Source organism: Sus scrofa, chromosome 8 (assembly GCF_054392235.1).
Source record: "Sus scrofa isolate SSC_HxYL_T2T_F1_AM1 chromosome 8, Sscrofa_HxYL_maternal_Yorkshire_Landrace_v2.0, whole genome shotgun sequence".
In the NCBI taxonomy this organism is placed as follows: Eukaryota; Metazoa; Chordata; class Mammalia; order Artiodactyla; family Suidae; genus Sus; species Sus scrofa.
In genome coordinates this window covers 116,063,352-116,080,898 of record NC_139390.1, presented here as the reverse complement: position 1 = coordinate 116,080,898, position 17,547 = coordinate 116,063,352, and the positions used below count along the sequence as shown (strand labels likewise).

The window sequence follows — 17,547 nt, the reverse complement described above, 5'->3', positions numbered from 1 at the left end:
CTTCTTCCAAAATCTAATTTCTCTTGGCATCTCAAAATATTATTGCAGTGTGCTAAAATGAGTTCTAAAATGGAAAACCTAAATGGTGCTACAAAAAAGAAATCCTCCTGAGATTTCTAAGAGGGAGCTGCATAAGATTTGGGGACTTTATTTAGGAAGATGTTCTATAAAATTAACCCTGAGTGATCTGTTCTTAAATGGCTCCAGTAACTGACATCGTAAGGATTTAAAGTTTCCTTCTGTGGGTTTTGGGGCTTTTTTTTTTTAAATTTGATTTGTTTTTATGTAAGTTTGTCTGCTTCAATTGCAGTTTCTACCATAAAATCTGGGGATTGGAAAATACATGGCCTAAGCTATAGGCATATTCTCTGTTGCTTACGTAATGTGTTAAAATTGACTTGGTCGTCAGTATTTTGAGAGAATTACATAAAAGTCTGGAATTCTAGATTCTCTATAAAAATCAGGATTTCTGATAATGTTGGGCCAGCATTCCCACTGAAACTTGATGGTTTAAAACTGTCATTTTTTTTTCTTTTTTTTTTTTTTTTTGTCTTTTTGCTATTTCTTGGGCCACTCCCGTGGCGTGTGGAGGTTCCCAGGCTAGGGGTCAAATCGGAGCTGTAGCCACCGGCCTACACCAGAGCCACAGCAACACGGGATCTGAGCTGCGTCTGCGACCTACACCACAGCTCACAGCAACACCGGATACTTAACCCACTGAGCAAGGGCAGGGACCGAACCTGCAACCTCATGGTTCCTAGTCGGATTCGTTAACCACTGCGCCACGACGGGAACTCCCAATGGTTTAAAACTGAATAGAAGTCGTCCTCTTTAGAAGGGGTGTATGCCATCTGGTCACCACCATCCATACTTTCTATGCTTGTTTAACCTGCTTGCCTGTGCTAGGCATTTGGTTTTGAGACAGTGAAGGAATTATGGTTGAAATGATCCAGACACCCCTGGGATGTTTGATAATCAAAGAATTTGGGGGCTACAACAGGGCATCAAAAGTGCACGAGTGACAGAGGATGGACACTGTCAGGTCTATGGGTGCACAGAGAAAAGAACAACTTACAAGTTCCATCTGTCTGCCTCCTGATCAAGCTCTCAACTACAATGGTCCAGATTCTGCCTGTCTCTGAACCCTATCATAAAACCTGACTTTGGCGGTAATACTTTAGCACAGATTGCACCTGCTGTCTTAAAAATACTTATCAGTCATCTTTAGTATCATATTGAAAGGCAAACCAAAAACCAAACAAACCAACAAAAAACAAAGAACAAAAAACAAACAAAAAAAAGGAGTTGCCATCGTGGTGCAGTGGAAACGAATCTGACTAGGAACCATGAGGTTGCGGGTTCGATCCCTGGCCTTGATCAGTGGGTTAAGGATCTGGCGTTGCCGAGAGCAGTAATATGGTGCAGGTCGAAGACGCGGCTCGGATCTGATGTTGCTGTGCTGTAGTGTAGGCCAGTGACTACAGCTCCGATTGGACCCCTAGCCTGGGAACCCCCACATGCAGCGGGCACGGCCCTAAAAAGACAAAAAAAAAAAAAGAGACACAAGCCAACACAGCCTAAAATTTTGATCTTTCTCAGTATTCTTGTAAAGTTACAAAAATAAAGAAAGATAAATATAATTCCCAATTCCTTTGCATTCTGAATTCAGGAATTTAGGCAAACTGAATAGTAGTCAAATCCTTTGGTCATATTCTGGATTTGGGGTTGCCTGTATTACTTGATCTATTTTTTTTTTTTTTGTCTTTTTTTGTCTTTCTAGGGCTGCACCCACGGCATGTGGAGGTTCCCAGGCTAGGGGTCCAATCGGAGCTGCAGCCACTGGCCTACACCACAGCCACAGCAACGCCAGATCTGAGCCATGTCTGTGACCTACACCACAGCTCACAGCAATGCCAGATCCTTAACCCACTGAGCAAGGCCAGGGATCGAACCTGCAACCTCATGGTTCCTAGTTGGATTTGTTTCCCCTGTGCCACAACAGAGACTCCTGTTTTTATTTTTAAAATTTTCATAGTTTTGGCCACACCTGAGACATGCTGAAGTTCCTGGGCCAGGGATCAAACCCATGCCACAGTGGTGACAATGCCGGATCCCTAACCTGCTGAGCCACCAGGGAACTCCTCTCTCTCTAATTTTAAATGTTAGGTATTCTGCCATGTATGTCATTATTAAAGTTTTCCCAGGGAGTTCCCATTGTGACTCAGTGGTAATGAACCCAACTAGTATCCCTGAGAATACAGGATAAGGGGGTTAAGGATCCAGCATTGCCATGAGCTGTGGTGTAGGTCACAGACATGGCTCAGATCCCGTGTTGCTGCAGCTGTGACATAGGCCAGCAGCTGCAGCTCTGATTGGACCCCTAGCCTGGGAACCTCCATATGCCTGAGGTGCAACCCTACAAAGCACCTCTGCCACCTCTCAGCCTGTCTCTGTCAGACATGCATTCCAGACTCCAGTGAATTTCACAAAGCCCTGTTTCCAGACATTGCAATAATGTGCAGGAGTCTAAGGTGTACTGGGTTTCTAGAACATATTGTATGAAACTTAAAGATTTATATCATAGATCCTATAGTGACAGGTAAAAACAAGATTCATCAATATGAACATTGGTGGAATCTTATAAAATCATCTATGTCTACCCTAAACATTATTTTTCTTCTCTAAGATGGTTTTTATAGAGCTAGTGTACATTCTTAAAGTTATTTTGTAAAAGTGATAATGTACAATGATGAAAATTAAGGTTAGACTATTTGGATTTATTTTAGAATGGCATCTGGCTATAGGATTAAACTCCACGTGGTCAAAATCTATGCTATACTATGTAGTATAGTATATATTATGTATATACTATAATGTATATAGCATAGGTATAATATATATAATATATATAGCACATAGTATATAGTATATAATGTATATATACTATAATGTATATAGTATATGTATATAGTATATGCAATATATACTATACTATAACAAAGTTATCTGCAGCGCTCATCAAAGTGCAGACCTGCTCTTACTCTGGACTATGTGGGACTTATTATTAGGCTTAATAAATATAAACATAAATACAGGGAAAATTTACTGATATATAGTAACTTGATGCATAGGCAGAAGCAAGGGTCTAAGTCCTTGCTAATTAAAGTGTATCCACAGACCAGAAGCCTGGGCCTCCTTGGAGCTTGTAAGAAATGCAGAATCTCAGATGTCCACCCCAACTTAGGGCATCAGAACCTACGTTAACATCAACAGACGATTCGCGTGCATACTAACGATTGAGAGACGCTGGCCTAGAGATAATTATGCCAGTAATTAGTTGTGCATTCTTTAATAAGTCACCTATTATGCTCGTGTTTTAGTTTCCTCCATTCTTTGCTACTTGCTATGTTGATTTTGGATAAGTTCATTCTGTATCTTCATTTAGTTGCTTGGAAAATAGAAGTAATAATAATTACCCACCTCATCCTATCATAAGGATAAAATCAGGGAATGGTTATAAGATGTGTGGACTATGATCCACATTGAATATGCAGTTAATTAATGCCCGTGGTGGTTATTTCAGCTATTGTTTCTCTGATGTACTTGATTCTCATATGGTTCATAGGCCTAAAGAAATAATACATGTCTTTCAAAATTGCCTATACGGATAAATAAATATACTGTTTTGCACATTTTCAATTTTATGAAGTAATGCAGAATTGTCTTTCCAAAGTCATCCTCATATAAATATGCTTTTAAAAATTGAAAAATAAAAAGGAACAAGATTTTCCAGTTAAAGAGCTCAGTGGTAGAAGCACTGGAGAGGGGATCAGACCGACTCTCTTCTGGTCCCATTCTCGGGCTCTTGGACCTGTCTTTTAACATCTTTGGATTTCATGGATATTATATGAGAACATAAAGTGCTGTAAAATGCTTAGAGTACTATTTTATAGACTTTACAGAACTGTCAACACCCAGTTATCATGCATTTGTTCTCCTGAGAATGTGTGATCGGGTGTTCAGATGGCTAATCTTGCATGGCACCATACCGGGTCCTTTTAGAAGCTTCAGAAAATCATTAAATTATTAAATTACTGTTTCAGCCACACATATGTGCCCTAATTACCTCTATCTAACTCCAAATCCATTATTTCTATAGGAAACAATTTTCTATTTGAAAATCTGCTCATTCTATAATAGCTCATTTATTAGAACTTCAAGTAAAAGTCTGCTCTCATCTCCGCTTTCTGTCCTCTTACCGTGTGAGCCCACTGGCTGCATCAATGCAGGCACCCAACAAACCTGCCTCGAGTGAAAGACAGTGGCTGAACTCTAATGGTTGGCTCTCCATTGGAAAATTCTCAGAGTTCCCATCGTGGTGCAGTGGAAACGAAATCTATGAGGACGCAGTTTCAATCCCTAGCCTTGCTCAGTGGGTTCAGGATCCTGCATTGCTGTGGCTGTGGTGTAGGTCACAGACCCGGCTCAGATCTGACATTGCTGTGGCTGTGGCATAGGCTGGTGGCTACAGCTACAGCTCTGATTCGACTCCTCCTAACCTGGGGACCTCCATATGCCACCGGGTGGCCCTAAAAAAGACAAAAAAGAAAAAGAAAGAAGGAAAGAAAATTCTCTGAAATCTGTTGCTTTTCTTTGCTGACAGCAGAGTTTGCAGCAAAATATCAACCCCCATGATAACCAAGAACTCAGGTGTTTGGAATTCACTAATTCTTCTTCGCCTGAAAAAATCTGTTCCAAAATCATCATTAACTCAGTCAGTGCTTTTTATTAAACCAGAGTGTATTATGAAACTTTTATAAATGAATAGAACTTCTAGGATCTTTCTTCATTTGCTGCTTTCATTTCTCTTTCTCCATGAATGATGATACATTTTCCTGGTAAACATGCGGCCAGTGCATGGAATAAATATTGAAATTGAATTGGATGTTAAAGTGAATGCAAATTAAATTGGGTTTTTTTCTGCTTATTTTAATATATCTGCAAGTCATATTCCATTGAGATGCTCAATAACTTAAAAAAAATAGAGCGATTTCTCAAAAACCATGGGAATGCTGTTTTGCTCAATCGTCAGATTCAGAAATATATAAAGACTTTTCTTATCAACGTATCTCAGAGGCAAAGACTTTGTGTCATTAGAAAAGAGAAAAATCTCAAGGGAACCGCATTTATATAAAGTTTAAAATTTTGGATAGTTATCTGAGGGAAGATCTTTGGTTATGGATTCAAAACAATTATTTCAGCACTGGGAGGACCAGAAAGAATTCACTGCCGTGGAGAAGGGTATATAACTCTCACTTATATATGTTAAAGCTGCAATAGATTTCAGTTATCTTCTTTTTTATTAGCAGCCTTTAAAGATATAATATAAATATTTAGTGTGCATGTTTAGTGTAATGTACAATATGATCAGTTTTGACGCATATATAAACCATAAAGCCATTATCACAATCAAGATAATCAACATATTACCTTTGGTTGGTAGAGTTGTTTGATTGAAATATCAAAGCCAGAGCCCATCTCTTCTCCAGAAAATTTTCTTACTATTATGTTAAATTATGTTGAATTTTAAAATTAAAATTAGATTTGTGTACATTTATTTGTGTTTACTCACAAAACGTTGTTTTTGTAACTATCGTTTAGACGTGTGCATAGTTTTAATTTAGGGCGTGGCTGGAATTCATACTGTGACATGACTGGCCTCCAGTGGTGTCTTGGCAGAATAGCATCACTGTTAGAGGCAAAGCAACAGTTGAATTTAGAGAACAGTCACACACCAGCTAAGATCACGCACCATGTGCTAATTGGAGGGGCTGGTGAGGTAGCACATCAGGTCTTCCATAACGAGAAGTGAGAACTGCCTCCCTCTAATCTCGGATTCCTCCGACGTGGAAAAAGTCTTCTGATACCGGATGATACCTTAGTGCAGTTGTCGCTCAGGACTTGTTCACAGAGGAAGGTTTATACTGATTTTTCTTTTCCTTGAGGAAAAGACGGTTCTCTCTGGCTGTCTTCTCTCTGCTATGCTGACACTTCTTCAGTATATACCTTTATTGCATTACCTGCTTTTCCTTTTGTGCCTTTTTGCTGACAGCTTCTGATTTGGGGTAGATACTCCAAGAACTCTGTACCTATGGACTTGTTAACTTGAAGCTATTTTAATGATAAGTGTGGGTAACTGATCGGTTTTCATGAAGACAGGGAGTGCTTGGACCTTGAACTATGTTTTGGCATGTCCTTTCTCCTTAAGATTTCTCTCTGTGATCCTCTTGTCCACAGCAACAGACAAGAGGAACCATAAATAACAGGACGGGGACCAGAGAAAGAGTCCAGATTAGAATAAGTGAAGTAGATAGCCTATTTTTCTGATTATAAGTGTATTAATAATTCTTGCAAAGAAAGTCAAATTCTTCAGCATAGGAAAAGGAGAAGGGCAAACACCAGCTGCATTGGTTAGGACCAGTTGTGAGAAAATCTGGACCACCATTAGAGTTTTTCTAAGATTTTTCTGCTCACCTTCCTCAGGCCACCACCACTACATACTTTTTTCCCTTCTGCTTTCCAGCCTGGACCAAGAACTCTGGAATCTTTATCCCTTGCTTTAGTTTCTTATCTAAATACATCTACATCACATTGCCTGTGCACATGCATATTTATTTTCTTCTATAGTTTTTGTATATGTGGGGTTTTGTATTAGTTAACTGTATTTCAGGCCAGGGCAGATGAAACCCACATCCAGATATTCAGATTTTCTTAGGCCTCACCAGCCATGGATATAAAATGAAGTCAGTTTAATAGTCACATGTCTTCTTTCATGACCCATATCCCCATCTCAGGCTCCTGAGAAGCCTGGTCTCCGTGCCTGAATTCACCACTCTTGTATTTTTGGTGGAGGGGCTCTCCAGGTGGGGTTTAACTGGTGTTCATGAACAAGTCTGGTGAGCCATCTCAGCAGCTGCTATAGCTGTCTGAGCACATCAGTCCTTTTCTTCTGCTGCCTGTTGCTCTATCACCAGGCTCCATGAAGGCACCTATGCCCTCAAGGTACCACAGATACATGTTGTCTGATTGGAACTCATTCCCCACTGTGCTGTGCTAAAGAGCAGCCAAAGCAGTGTAGCTTGCACCCCAGTGTTTTACAAATTTCATTCCAATTCTTTCTATAAAGTTCAAATGTGAGAGGACTCAGGAGCTGCCTTTACCAGTGAGCCTTCTCATTTGTAATTTTCCTGTTTCTAGTTGTGGCCTTTTTTTTTTCCCACCTGGAGAAGTTCCTTTAGTAGTTTGGTGGTGCTGAATTCTCTTAGCTTTTGCTTGTTTGTAAAGCTTTTGATTTCTCCTTTAAATCTGAGGGAAAGCCTTGCTGGGTAGAGTATTCTTGGTTGCAGGTTTTTTTCCTTTCATCACTTTAAGTATATTGTGTGCCACACCCTCTGGCCTGCAGGATTTCTGCTGAAAAATCAGCTGATATGTTCCCTTGTATGTTATTTGTTACTTTTCCCTAGGTGCTTTCAATATTTTCTCTTTGTCTTTAATGTTGGTCAGTTTCATTTAATGTGTTTCGTGGTGTTCCTCCTTAGGTTTATTCTAATTGGCGTTCATTGTACTTCCTGGATTTGAGCGATTGACTCCTTTCCCATCTTAGGGAATTTTCTCTGAGCCTTTATCTCTCTCTTCTCCTTCTGGCACCCCTGTAATGCAAATATTGGTATGTTTAAAGCTGTCCCAGGGATCTTTAGACTGTCCTCAATTCTCTTCATTCATTTCTTTTCATTCTTTTCCACATCAGTGATTTCCACCAACCTATCTTCCACCTTGCATTTTGTTCTTCTGCCTCCTGTATTATGCTATTGGCTCCTTTTAGTGAATCTTTTATTTTGATTATTGTGTTGATCATCTCTGCTTATTGAATCTTTAAATCTTCTATTCCTTTGTATAATCATTGCCTCTAGTATTTTTCTGAGATCTTGGATCATCTTTACTAGCATTACTCTGGAGAATTTTTCAGGTAGGTTGCTTATCTCCACTTCACTTAGCTGTTCCTCTGGAGTTTTGTCTTGTTCCTTCATCTGGCTCATATTTCCCTGACTTTTCATTTTGTATAGCTTTTTGCAGGCTAGAGGGTTTGTAGCCTCTCTTGCTTCTGGTGTCTGCTTTCTTGTGGGTGAAGTTGATACAGGGACTTGTTGCAGGCTTCCTGCTGGGGAGATTGGTGCCTGTGCACTGGTAGGGGAGCTGAGTCTTGTCCCTCCAGTGGGTGGGGCTCTGTCTCAGAGTGTGATTAGAGGCAGCTGTGTGCCTAGGAGGACTTAGGCAGCCTGTTTGCTGATGAGTAGAGCTGTATTCTCACCCTGTTTACTCTTTGGCCTAGGGCTTCTCAACCCTGATGGGTGGGGCCAGATTTTTCCAAAATGGCAGCCTCTAGGGGAGCTCACACTGATGATTATTCCTGGGAACTCTGCCTCCAATGTCCTGGCCCACAGTGAGCCACAGCCACCACCTGTGCTCCCAGGAGATCCTCCCAGACCTGCTGGTGGGCCTGATCCAGATATATATGGAGTCCCTGCTTTTCCCTAGGACCCAGTGTACATGAAACCCTGAATGTGCCCTCCAACAATGGAGTCTCTCTCTCCCCCAGTCCTGTGGAGCTCCTGCACTCAAGCCTCACTGGTTTTCAACACCCAGTGCTTGAGGGGCTCCTCCTCCCAATGTGAGACTCCCCAGGCATGGGAACCTGACAAGGGGCCCCAGACACTCACTTCTATGGGAGAGCTTCTATGATATAGTTATTTCCAGTCTATAGGTCACCCACCCAGAGATTATATGATTGCTTATATCATGAAAGCACCCCTCCCACTGTCTTAATGTGACTTTTTTGTCTTTGGGTGTAGACTATCTTTTTTGGTAGCTTCCAGTCTATTTTGTTAATGTTTACTCAACAGTTAGTTGTAATTTTGGTGTTTTCGTGAGAGAAGGTGATCTTGAGTTCTTCTACTCCACAGTCTTCTCTTGGAGACTATGTTCAATCATGTTCAATTTTGCATGTTCCCTTGTAGTCCTATCTACATATCACAGAAGTTGGGGTGGTCTTTTGTAGGATGCCATGTTGTCTCTGAATTAGTGACCAATAAATTCTTCCTCTCTCTTTTTTTTGGTGTGTGTGTGTGTGTGTGTGTGTGTGTCCTCTGTGCTGAATCTGGTCTCACTGGCTTGTGGGTGCCCTAACTTCCATGATTTACATGCAGTTGTCTAGCTGACCCAACACCACTTGCTGAAGTGATTGAACAAGTTTTTGTTTGTTTGTTTGTTTGTTTGTTTGTTTTACCAAAAGGCTCCCTACTCTCTTCATCAATTAGGATTAATTAAGTGACTAATTGTTTCATCACTGGAACCAGTGAAAACCCATGGTAACAGTAGCTTAAATGAGATAAAAGGATATTTTTATGGGGTGATAAAGCACTCCACTGAGTCAGGAATCCAGAGTGTTTTGACCTCTTTTCTCTGCCATGCTCACCATGAGGCTTCCACCGCACAGCCTGAACTAATGGCTCATGATCCAGTCATCATGTCTAGCACAAAGGAGATAGGTAAGGATGGGTATTCATGCCTTGCCTTTAAGCATACTTTCAAAAGTTGCAAGCAAATTTTTTTCATCTCAACTGGTTGTCACATAATTAAATGACTACACCTGGCTTCAGATGAGGCTGAGAAGCATAGCCTTTATTATGGCACCATGTAGCCAACTACTATTATTTTCATTGTCTACAGACATTTTTTCTTTTGCACATACACATAAACACATATATCCATGTATATTTGAATAAAGGATAAATAGGGCCTAACCTATCAGTTATCAGTAAATCCTAGGCATGGTTCAGAGTTACTCTTTCTTTTATATTTGTCTATATGTGTAATTCATGTTTAATCTGTTTTGAAAGATGAAGAAATACAGATGAGCAAAGCAAAGAAAGCAGCAGGAGCAGTGCTTAGAAGGAAATTTATGGCATTGAATGCAGTTTTGGAAAAGAAGATCCAACATGTAATCATCTAAGCTTCTACCATAGGAAGCTATAGAAAAAAGAGTGATATAAACCTCAGAAAAGCAAAAGAAAAGAAATAATAAAAATTAGAGCAGAAGTCGATGAAAAATAGTAAAACAATACAGAAAATCAACAAAACCCAAAGCTGATTCTTTGAAAAGACCAATAAAATTGATAAGATTCTAGCCAGAGAAGGCAAGATTTACTCATGTCAGAAATAAAAGAGGGACTATCAATACTGACCCCATGAACATAAAGAAATATTTTGAACAACTTAGAGGACATGGGGAAAACATAACCTACCAAATTTCATACAAGGGGAGATAGGAAGACTGAATAAGCCTATATCTGTTGAAGAAATTAAATCAATAGTTAATCACTTTTCAATAAAGAAAACATCAAGTCCAGATGATTTCACTGGTGAAGTCTACCAAATATTTAAGGAAGAAATAATATCAATTCTCTACAATATCTTTCAGGAAATAGAGCACTTCCGAAACCACTCTATAAGGCCAGCATTACCCTAATACCCTAACTGATAAGGACATGACAAGAAAGGAAAACTGCAGACTAATATCTGTCATGAAATAGATGTCGAAGTCCTCAATAAAGTATTAGCAAATAAAATGCAACAATGACTAAGTGGGATTTATTCTAGGCATACAAGTTAATTTAAATAGTCAAAAATCAAATAAAATAATCCATTACATCAATAGGCTGAAAAAAATTATAGTAAAATATTTGACAAAATTCAACATCAAGTTTTGATTTAAAAAAAATCTCAGCATACTATGCATAGAAGGGAATTTACTCATCTTGAAAAGTATGGGAGTTTCATCGTGGCTCAGGGGAAACGAGTCTGACTAGTATCCATGAGGACACAGGTTCAATGCCTGGCCTTGCTCAGTGGGTTAAGGATCCTGCATTGCCGTGAGCTGTGGTAGAGGTCACAGACACTGCTTGGATCTGGCATTGCTAGATTCGACCCCTAGTCTGGGAACCTCCATATGCCATGGGAGTCGCCCTAAAAAGACAAAAAAAAAGAAGGGAGGGAGGGAGGGAGGGAGGGAGGAAGGAAGGAAGGAAAGAAAGAAAGAAAGAAAGAAAGAAAGAAAGAAAGAAAGAAAGAAAGAAAGAGAGAGAGAGAGAGAAAGAAAGTTGTTATAAGAGAGTTTGACAAGGAGGCCTAATTTGGCTTGGGTTGCGAGAGTTACTGAGGGTCCCGCCATGAATCAGGTAAGTGAGAAGAAGAATGAAGACAACATTCTAGACAGAGGGCAGATGTGCGAGTCCTAAAGTAGGGAAAGCCTTGTTCATGTAGGGACTGAAAGGCCAGTGTTGCTGGAGCAGAGTCCGGAGTGAGGAGCCAAAGAGGGGTGGGATCATGAAGGCTCTGGAATTGTCAGTAACTAAGCTCAGTGGGAATTCCATGGAATTGTTCAGGCATTTGTTAAGCAGGATCCTATCTATCTTGTCTGTCTGTCTATGTATGTATCTATGTATCTATGTATGTATGTATGTATGTATGTATGTATGTATCTATCTATCTATCTATCTATCTGTTTATCTGTGTATTTTTTATGGCTGCACCTGTGGCATATGGAGGTTCCCAGGCTAGGGGTAGAATTGGAGCTGCAGCTGCCAGCCTACACCACAGCCACAGCAACACCAGATCTGAGCTGCATCTGCAACCTACACCGCAGCTTGCAGCAACACAGGATCCTTAACCCACTGAGCGAGGCCAGGAATCAAACCCACATCCCCATGGATACTATGTTGGGTTCTTAACTCACTGAGCCACAGTAGGAACTCCAGGATCTGATTTATACTTTGCCACTTTTTCACTGAGAGGAACAGAGGAGGGATGGAATAGAAGTGGGGAACTATTGACAGGAGGTTGTGTGATAGGCTTGGTGAGAGGCAGTGACAGCTGGCAGCTGTGGGGAGGAAGGGAAGGTATCGATGAAGGTACATTTAGGTGAAAAGATTACAGAATAGATACATGATGGATTCTGTGTGGACAGTTCCCAGGTTTGGGGCTGGGTACTACTCATCATAGATGCTCCTGCTGGCGAGCGTGTGTAGCCTGAGAAGAGAGGAGACCCCAGGAGGGTTCTGAACATCTGCGTTCAGGTGATGGAAAAGGAGAGCATCCCAAAGAAGACTGAAGCACGGCTAAAATGATGGGGGAAGACCAGAAGATTCTAGAGCCAGAACTGAGGGAAGAGAGTTTTCCCCAAAGGGAAGGAATATTCAGTGGTCTGAAATACTGTTCGAAGGTCAAATGACATGAGGACTGACAAGGTCTATTAGATTTGGCGTCACGGAGGTCACTGGGAACTTAGGAAGGTATTTCCTGGTATCTTGAAAGCACATAACTAGACTAAATGAGTTTCCAGGACATCTTCTTCTTTATCCTTCTCACCTTTGCATGGTCCCTGGGGAATGACTGCATTTTCTCTTCTGCTCCAAGTTATTTTCCCCTATCTGTTTAATTTGTCTCCTCTCTGCGAGCCGAAAGAAAAATGTGACACAGAGAGGAAAGTCAGGGAGAATAAAAAGGACAAATGTAAAAGTTAGAACGATGTGTAGTCAACAGAATTATTTTTGTTAATTATTTCCTAAGTCCTTCATAGAATTGCTTTTACTCCTTTTTTTTCCCCCCTTTTTTTTTGTCTTTTTGTCTTTTTAGGGCCGCTCCTGAGGCATATGGAGGTTCCCAGGCTAGGGGTCTAATCAGAGCTGCAGCCGTGGGCCTACACCAGAGCCACAGCAACACCGGATCCGAGCTACATCTGCGACTACACCACAGCTCACGGCAATGCCGGATCCTCAACCCACTGAGCAAGGCCAGGGTTCAAACCTGCAACCTCATGGTTCCTAGTCAGATGCATTAACCACTGTGCCACGATGGGAACTCCAACTCCTTGTTATATTTATTTAATTTACTTACCTCCATCTAGGTAGAAAAATCAATAATAAAAAATGTTTCATCAAAACTATGTGAATCCATCTTTGGTCTATTTCTGAGGTGATTAAATCACAAATAGAGATTTCTTGGCAACTTAATTTGCTGTAATTCATCACATAATATGAAATTAGCCTTAATGTGGAACACAAATACTGTGACAGGGCTTATGTCAAGTTGACTTGAAATTTTCATTGTTTTTTCACTCATTTACTTTTTTATAATGTTCATATAAGCAAAGATGTGGCGGAGTTCCCATCATGGCTCAGTGGTTAACAAACCCAACTAGTATCCATGAGGACGCAGGTTCGATCCCTGGCCTTGCTCAGTGGGTTAAGGATCTGGTGTTGCCGTGAGCTGTGGTGTAGGTCACAGATGTGGCTCAGATCCTGTTTTGCTGTGACTGTAGCGTAGGCCAGAAGCCATAGTTCCATTTCGACCCCTAGCCTAGGTACCACTAGATGCCGCAGTGCAGCCCTAAAAAAAGAAAAGAAAAGAAAAGAAAAGATGTTGCGTTAAATGCTGAGAAATAAATGCCTAAATGGCCAGAAATTGATTGAGTGTGATAGCCTTCCTGGTACAAAAACATCAACTGTTTTAAAAATAGTATATCTGGAGTTACTGTTTCGGCTCACTGGTAACAAACAGGACTAGTGTCCATGAGGATGAGGGCTCAATCCCTGGCCTTGCTCGGTAGGTTAAGGATCCGGTGTTGCTGTGGCTGTGGTGCAGGTGGGCAGCTGTAGCTCCGATTCGACCCCTAGCCTGGGAACTTCAACATTGCTGCAGTTGTGGCGCTAAAAAAAAAAAAAAAAAAAAAAAATTAAGAAAAAAAAGTGTTATCTCATACTAAAAATCTCTTCTAAGGAGAAAACATTTTTCAAAATTAAAGAAAAGAATACTAGAGATGTTTTAGTGGCAATTTTTGAAAGTGGCCAAAAGTCACTCCAGCATACATCATCATGTATTTACTGTAAATGACTCAAATGATTTAGAATCCTGCTTAGCATTATTAAGCAAAGTCCAGTTAAAATAGTGCTTGGTATTTTTGAAGCACATAGGATGTCTGGAAATGCATTACCAAATATAATTTTTTCCTTGAATGAGTCATCATCATTTAGGAATATAGACTTTTATTCTCAGTGTTTGCAAAGTCAGCTATATAAAGCTGATAGAGTACAGGTTAGAAATATCCATTAGTCATTCATTTTTAGGCTAGTACATAAATATTTCATAGAATATTTATGTGCATATGAATGTTTCACTATAAAATAAGAGGAAGATGTTTAAGCCTAGTTTTATAATAAAAGTCTAGTATTCGGATTTTAGCAAGTTAAAAAAAATATTAGTTGTCATTTTTCTTCCTTTCCTTCTACATGCTTCTCATTCTTTCCTTTAAAAGAAAGACAAAATGCTGACTTGGGCAGTACTTTTTAAAATATCAAGGATCTCAGAAACCTGGGGTTTAATGAGTATTTGATAGCAACAGAAACAGACTGAAGGGTACTTCTTCTCCACATTATCTTCCCCAGCCTTTTTTTTTTTTTTTTTCCAATAGTAAACTAAGAGTATAACCCTTACTTGATGTTCTTGTTGCCCAGGTGAAATGCTACAGTTTTTTTTCCAAAAGTTACTTGCTGTTTCTTTGTGATTTTGGCAGAGCCATGGTGGGAATTCTACATTGGGAAATGAGAAAAAGAAAAGCAGATTTTTACCTTTTAAAAAATTTTGAAAATCTTATTATCATGAAGAGCTTTATAAATCTAGGTAGTTGTTTTGCAGAAAAGAATTGTAAAAAACCTGTGTGGCTGAGAAAAACACTGAAGGAGAAAGCAGGATCATAAAAATAAGCAAGTGAAGTGATCCTTGTGATTTAAAAGGATTTTTTTTTTTTTGCCACACTCTATTTTTTTTAATTACTCAATGAATTTATTACATTTATAGTTGTACAATGATCATCACAATCCAATTTTATAGGCTTTCTATCCCACACCCCCAGCACATCTCCCCACCCCCCAAATTGTCTCCTTTGGAGACCATAAGTTTTTCAAAGTCTGTGAGTCAGTATCTGTTCTGCAAAGAAGTTCAGTCTGTCCTTTTTTCAGATTCTACATGTCAGTGAAAGCAGTTGATGTTGGTGTCTCATTGTATGGCTGACTTCACCTAACATGATAATTTCTAGGTCCATCCATGTTGCTAAAAATGCTGGTATTTCATTCCTTTTAATGGCTGAGTAATATTCCATTATGTATATGTACCACCTCTTCTTGATCCACTCCTCTGTCGATGGACATTTAGGGTGTTTCCATATCTTGGCTATTGCAAATAGTGCTGCAATGAACATCGGAGTGCATGTGTCTTTGCGAGTCATGGTTTTCTCTGGATAGATGCCCAGGAGTGGGATTGCTGGATCAAATGGTAGTTCTATTTTTAGTTTTCTGAGGCATCTCCATACTGTTTTCCACAGTGGTTGCACCAATTTACAATCCCACCAACAGTGTAGTAGGGTTCCTTTTTCTCCACACCCTCTCCAGCACTTATTGTTTGTATAAAATGAGTTAAAATAAGTGAAATAGAATATAATGTGTGAAGGTGAATAACATAATTTTGGTAATAAGCATAGTACCTTAGGACCCCTCTGGCAGTGTCTGGTTAAGGACAATGAAAAAAGAAACAGAAAATATCTAGACTTAGTACACTCAGTGGTTGGGGGGTGATCGTAGAAAATGGCCCCAGGAAATAGGTGATAATCCAAACAGATTGAGGGGATCTAATGTGCATGACAGCAGTGTCCCAGCAGACAGGTAAGGCATGTAGATGGAAATTCAGGAGGAGGGTCTTTCTGGATATTCGACAGGTAGAATGATGGGAAGCTGGTAACAGGCAACTCTTGTCAGTAGGTAGCACATCTGAAGTTATAGGCATTTTACCAAACCAGGCTGGGATTAAATTTTTGACACCAAAGCATAAACCCAGTTATCTAAATCAGGCTTTAAAAGTGAGTTGGAGGCGTTCCCATTGTGGCACGGTGGAAACAAATCTGACTAGGAACCATGAGGTTGCGGGTTCCATCCCTGGCCTTGCTGGTGGGTTAAGGATCCAGTGTTGCCATGAGCTGTGGTGTAGTTTGCATACTCGGCTAGGATCCTGCATTGCTGTGGCTGTGGCGTAGGTGGACAGCCATAGCTCCAATTCAACCCCTAGCCTGGGAACCTCCATATGCCTTAAAAAACATAAAAAGTGAGTTTGAGAATTGGAAGAGGGTTCCTTAACCACCTCTTACCTTGGGACAAGAATAGCAGAATCTGAAAGTGACTTATCAAGTGAGGATGGGAAAATTGAAGAGGCTGTGGCAAAACCTTATCAATTGGTTTAGGAAGCAGTAGTGATAGAGGCTAGGCATGTGAAGAGAGGGTTGAAAGTAAGAAACAGTTTTAAGTGATACAGCAGGAAGATGGGATTTTGAAAAGATTGGAAATGTGAAACAAAATTAACTAGAAATTGATCCAATATTTAAAGAGACTATTTCAAGACTCTTTCATTTTAACACTTACTATTGAGAACTTTAAAAGACATATCAAATAATTAAAAAAAAAAAGTTACTGTAGTTAAGGAGCTCCTGTTTGGTGCAACGGAAACAAATCCGAGTAGGAGCCATGAGGTTGCGGGTTCAATCCCCTGGCCTTGTTCAGTGGGTTAAAGATCCGTTGTTGCCATGAGCTGTGGTGCAGGTTGCAGACGCGGCTCAGATCTGGTGTTGCTGTGGTTGTGGCGTAGGCCCCTAGCCTGGGAACCTCCATGTGCCATGGGTGCAGCCCTAGAAAGACAAAAGACAAAAATTTTTATTACACTTGATTTACAATGTTCTGTCAATTTCTGATGTACAGCAATGTGACCCAGTCATGTATATATTCTTCTCATATCTTATCTCATTCTTTATGTTCCATCACAAGTGATTGGATATAGTTCCCTGTGCTGTACAGCAGGACGTCATTGCTTATCCATTCTAGATGTAATGGTTTGCATCTCCTCACCCCAAACTCCCAGAACATTCCCCCTTCCTCCTCCTCCCCCTTGAAAACCACAGGTCTGTTCTCCATATCTGAGTCTGTTTCTATTTTGTAGATAGTTTCATTTTTGTCATATTTTATATTCCACATGTAAGTGATATCATCTTGTATTTGTCCTCTTTCTTACTTCACCTAGTATGATAATCTCTAGTTGCATCAAGAGTTGAGTATTCTTGGAGTTCCCATGGTGGCACAGTGGAAACAAATCTGACTAGTATCCATGAAGGTGTGGGTTTGATCCCTGGCCTTGCTCAGTGGGTTGGGGATCTGGCATTGCCATAAGCTGTGGAGTAGGTCACAGATGCATTGCTATGGCTGTGGTATAGGCCAGCAGCTGTAGCTCTGATTCAACCCCTAGCCTGGAAATTTCCATATGCCAAGGGGGCAGTAGCCCTAAAAAGCCAAAAAAAAAAAAAAAAAAAAAAAGGAGTTGAATATTTTAGAGTGCTTC

The 17,547-nt window shown here is 40.2% G+C and overlaps 1 protein-coding gene and 1 long non-coding RNA gene across 51 annotated transcripts in view; one reads left to right on the top strand and one right to left on the bottom strand.

Moving 5' to 3' along the window:
* Nucleotides 1–17,547, top strand: part of ANK2 (ankyrin 2) — a 607,793-nt gene that overhangs the window by 300,355 nt on the left and 289,891 nt on the right. The gene's annotated exons all lie outside the window — the stretch shown is intronic.
* LOC146400998 (uncharacterized) lies at nucleotides 1,283–16,624 on the bottom strand. The gene is made up of 4 exons (XR_014813189.1): nucleotides 13,792–16,624; nucleotides 11,748–12,758; nucleotides 5,421–5,650; nucleotides 1,283–1,333 (listed from the first exon to the last, which is right to left on the bottom strand). It is a non-coding gene; the product is annotated as an uncharacterized LOC146400998 (long non-coding RNA).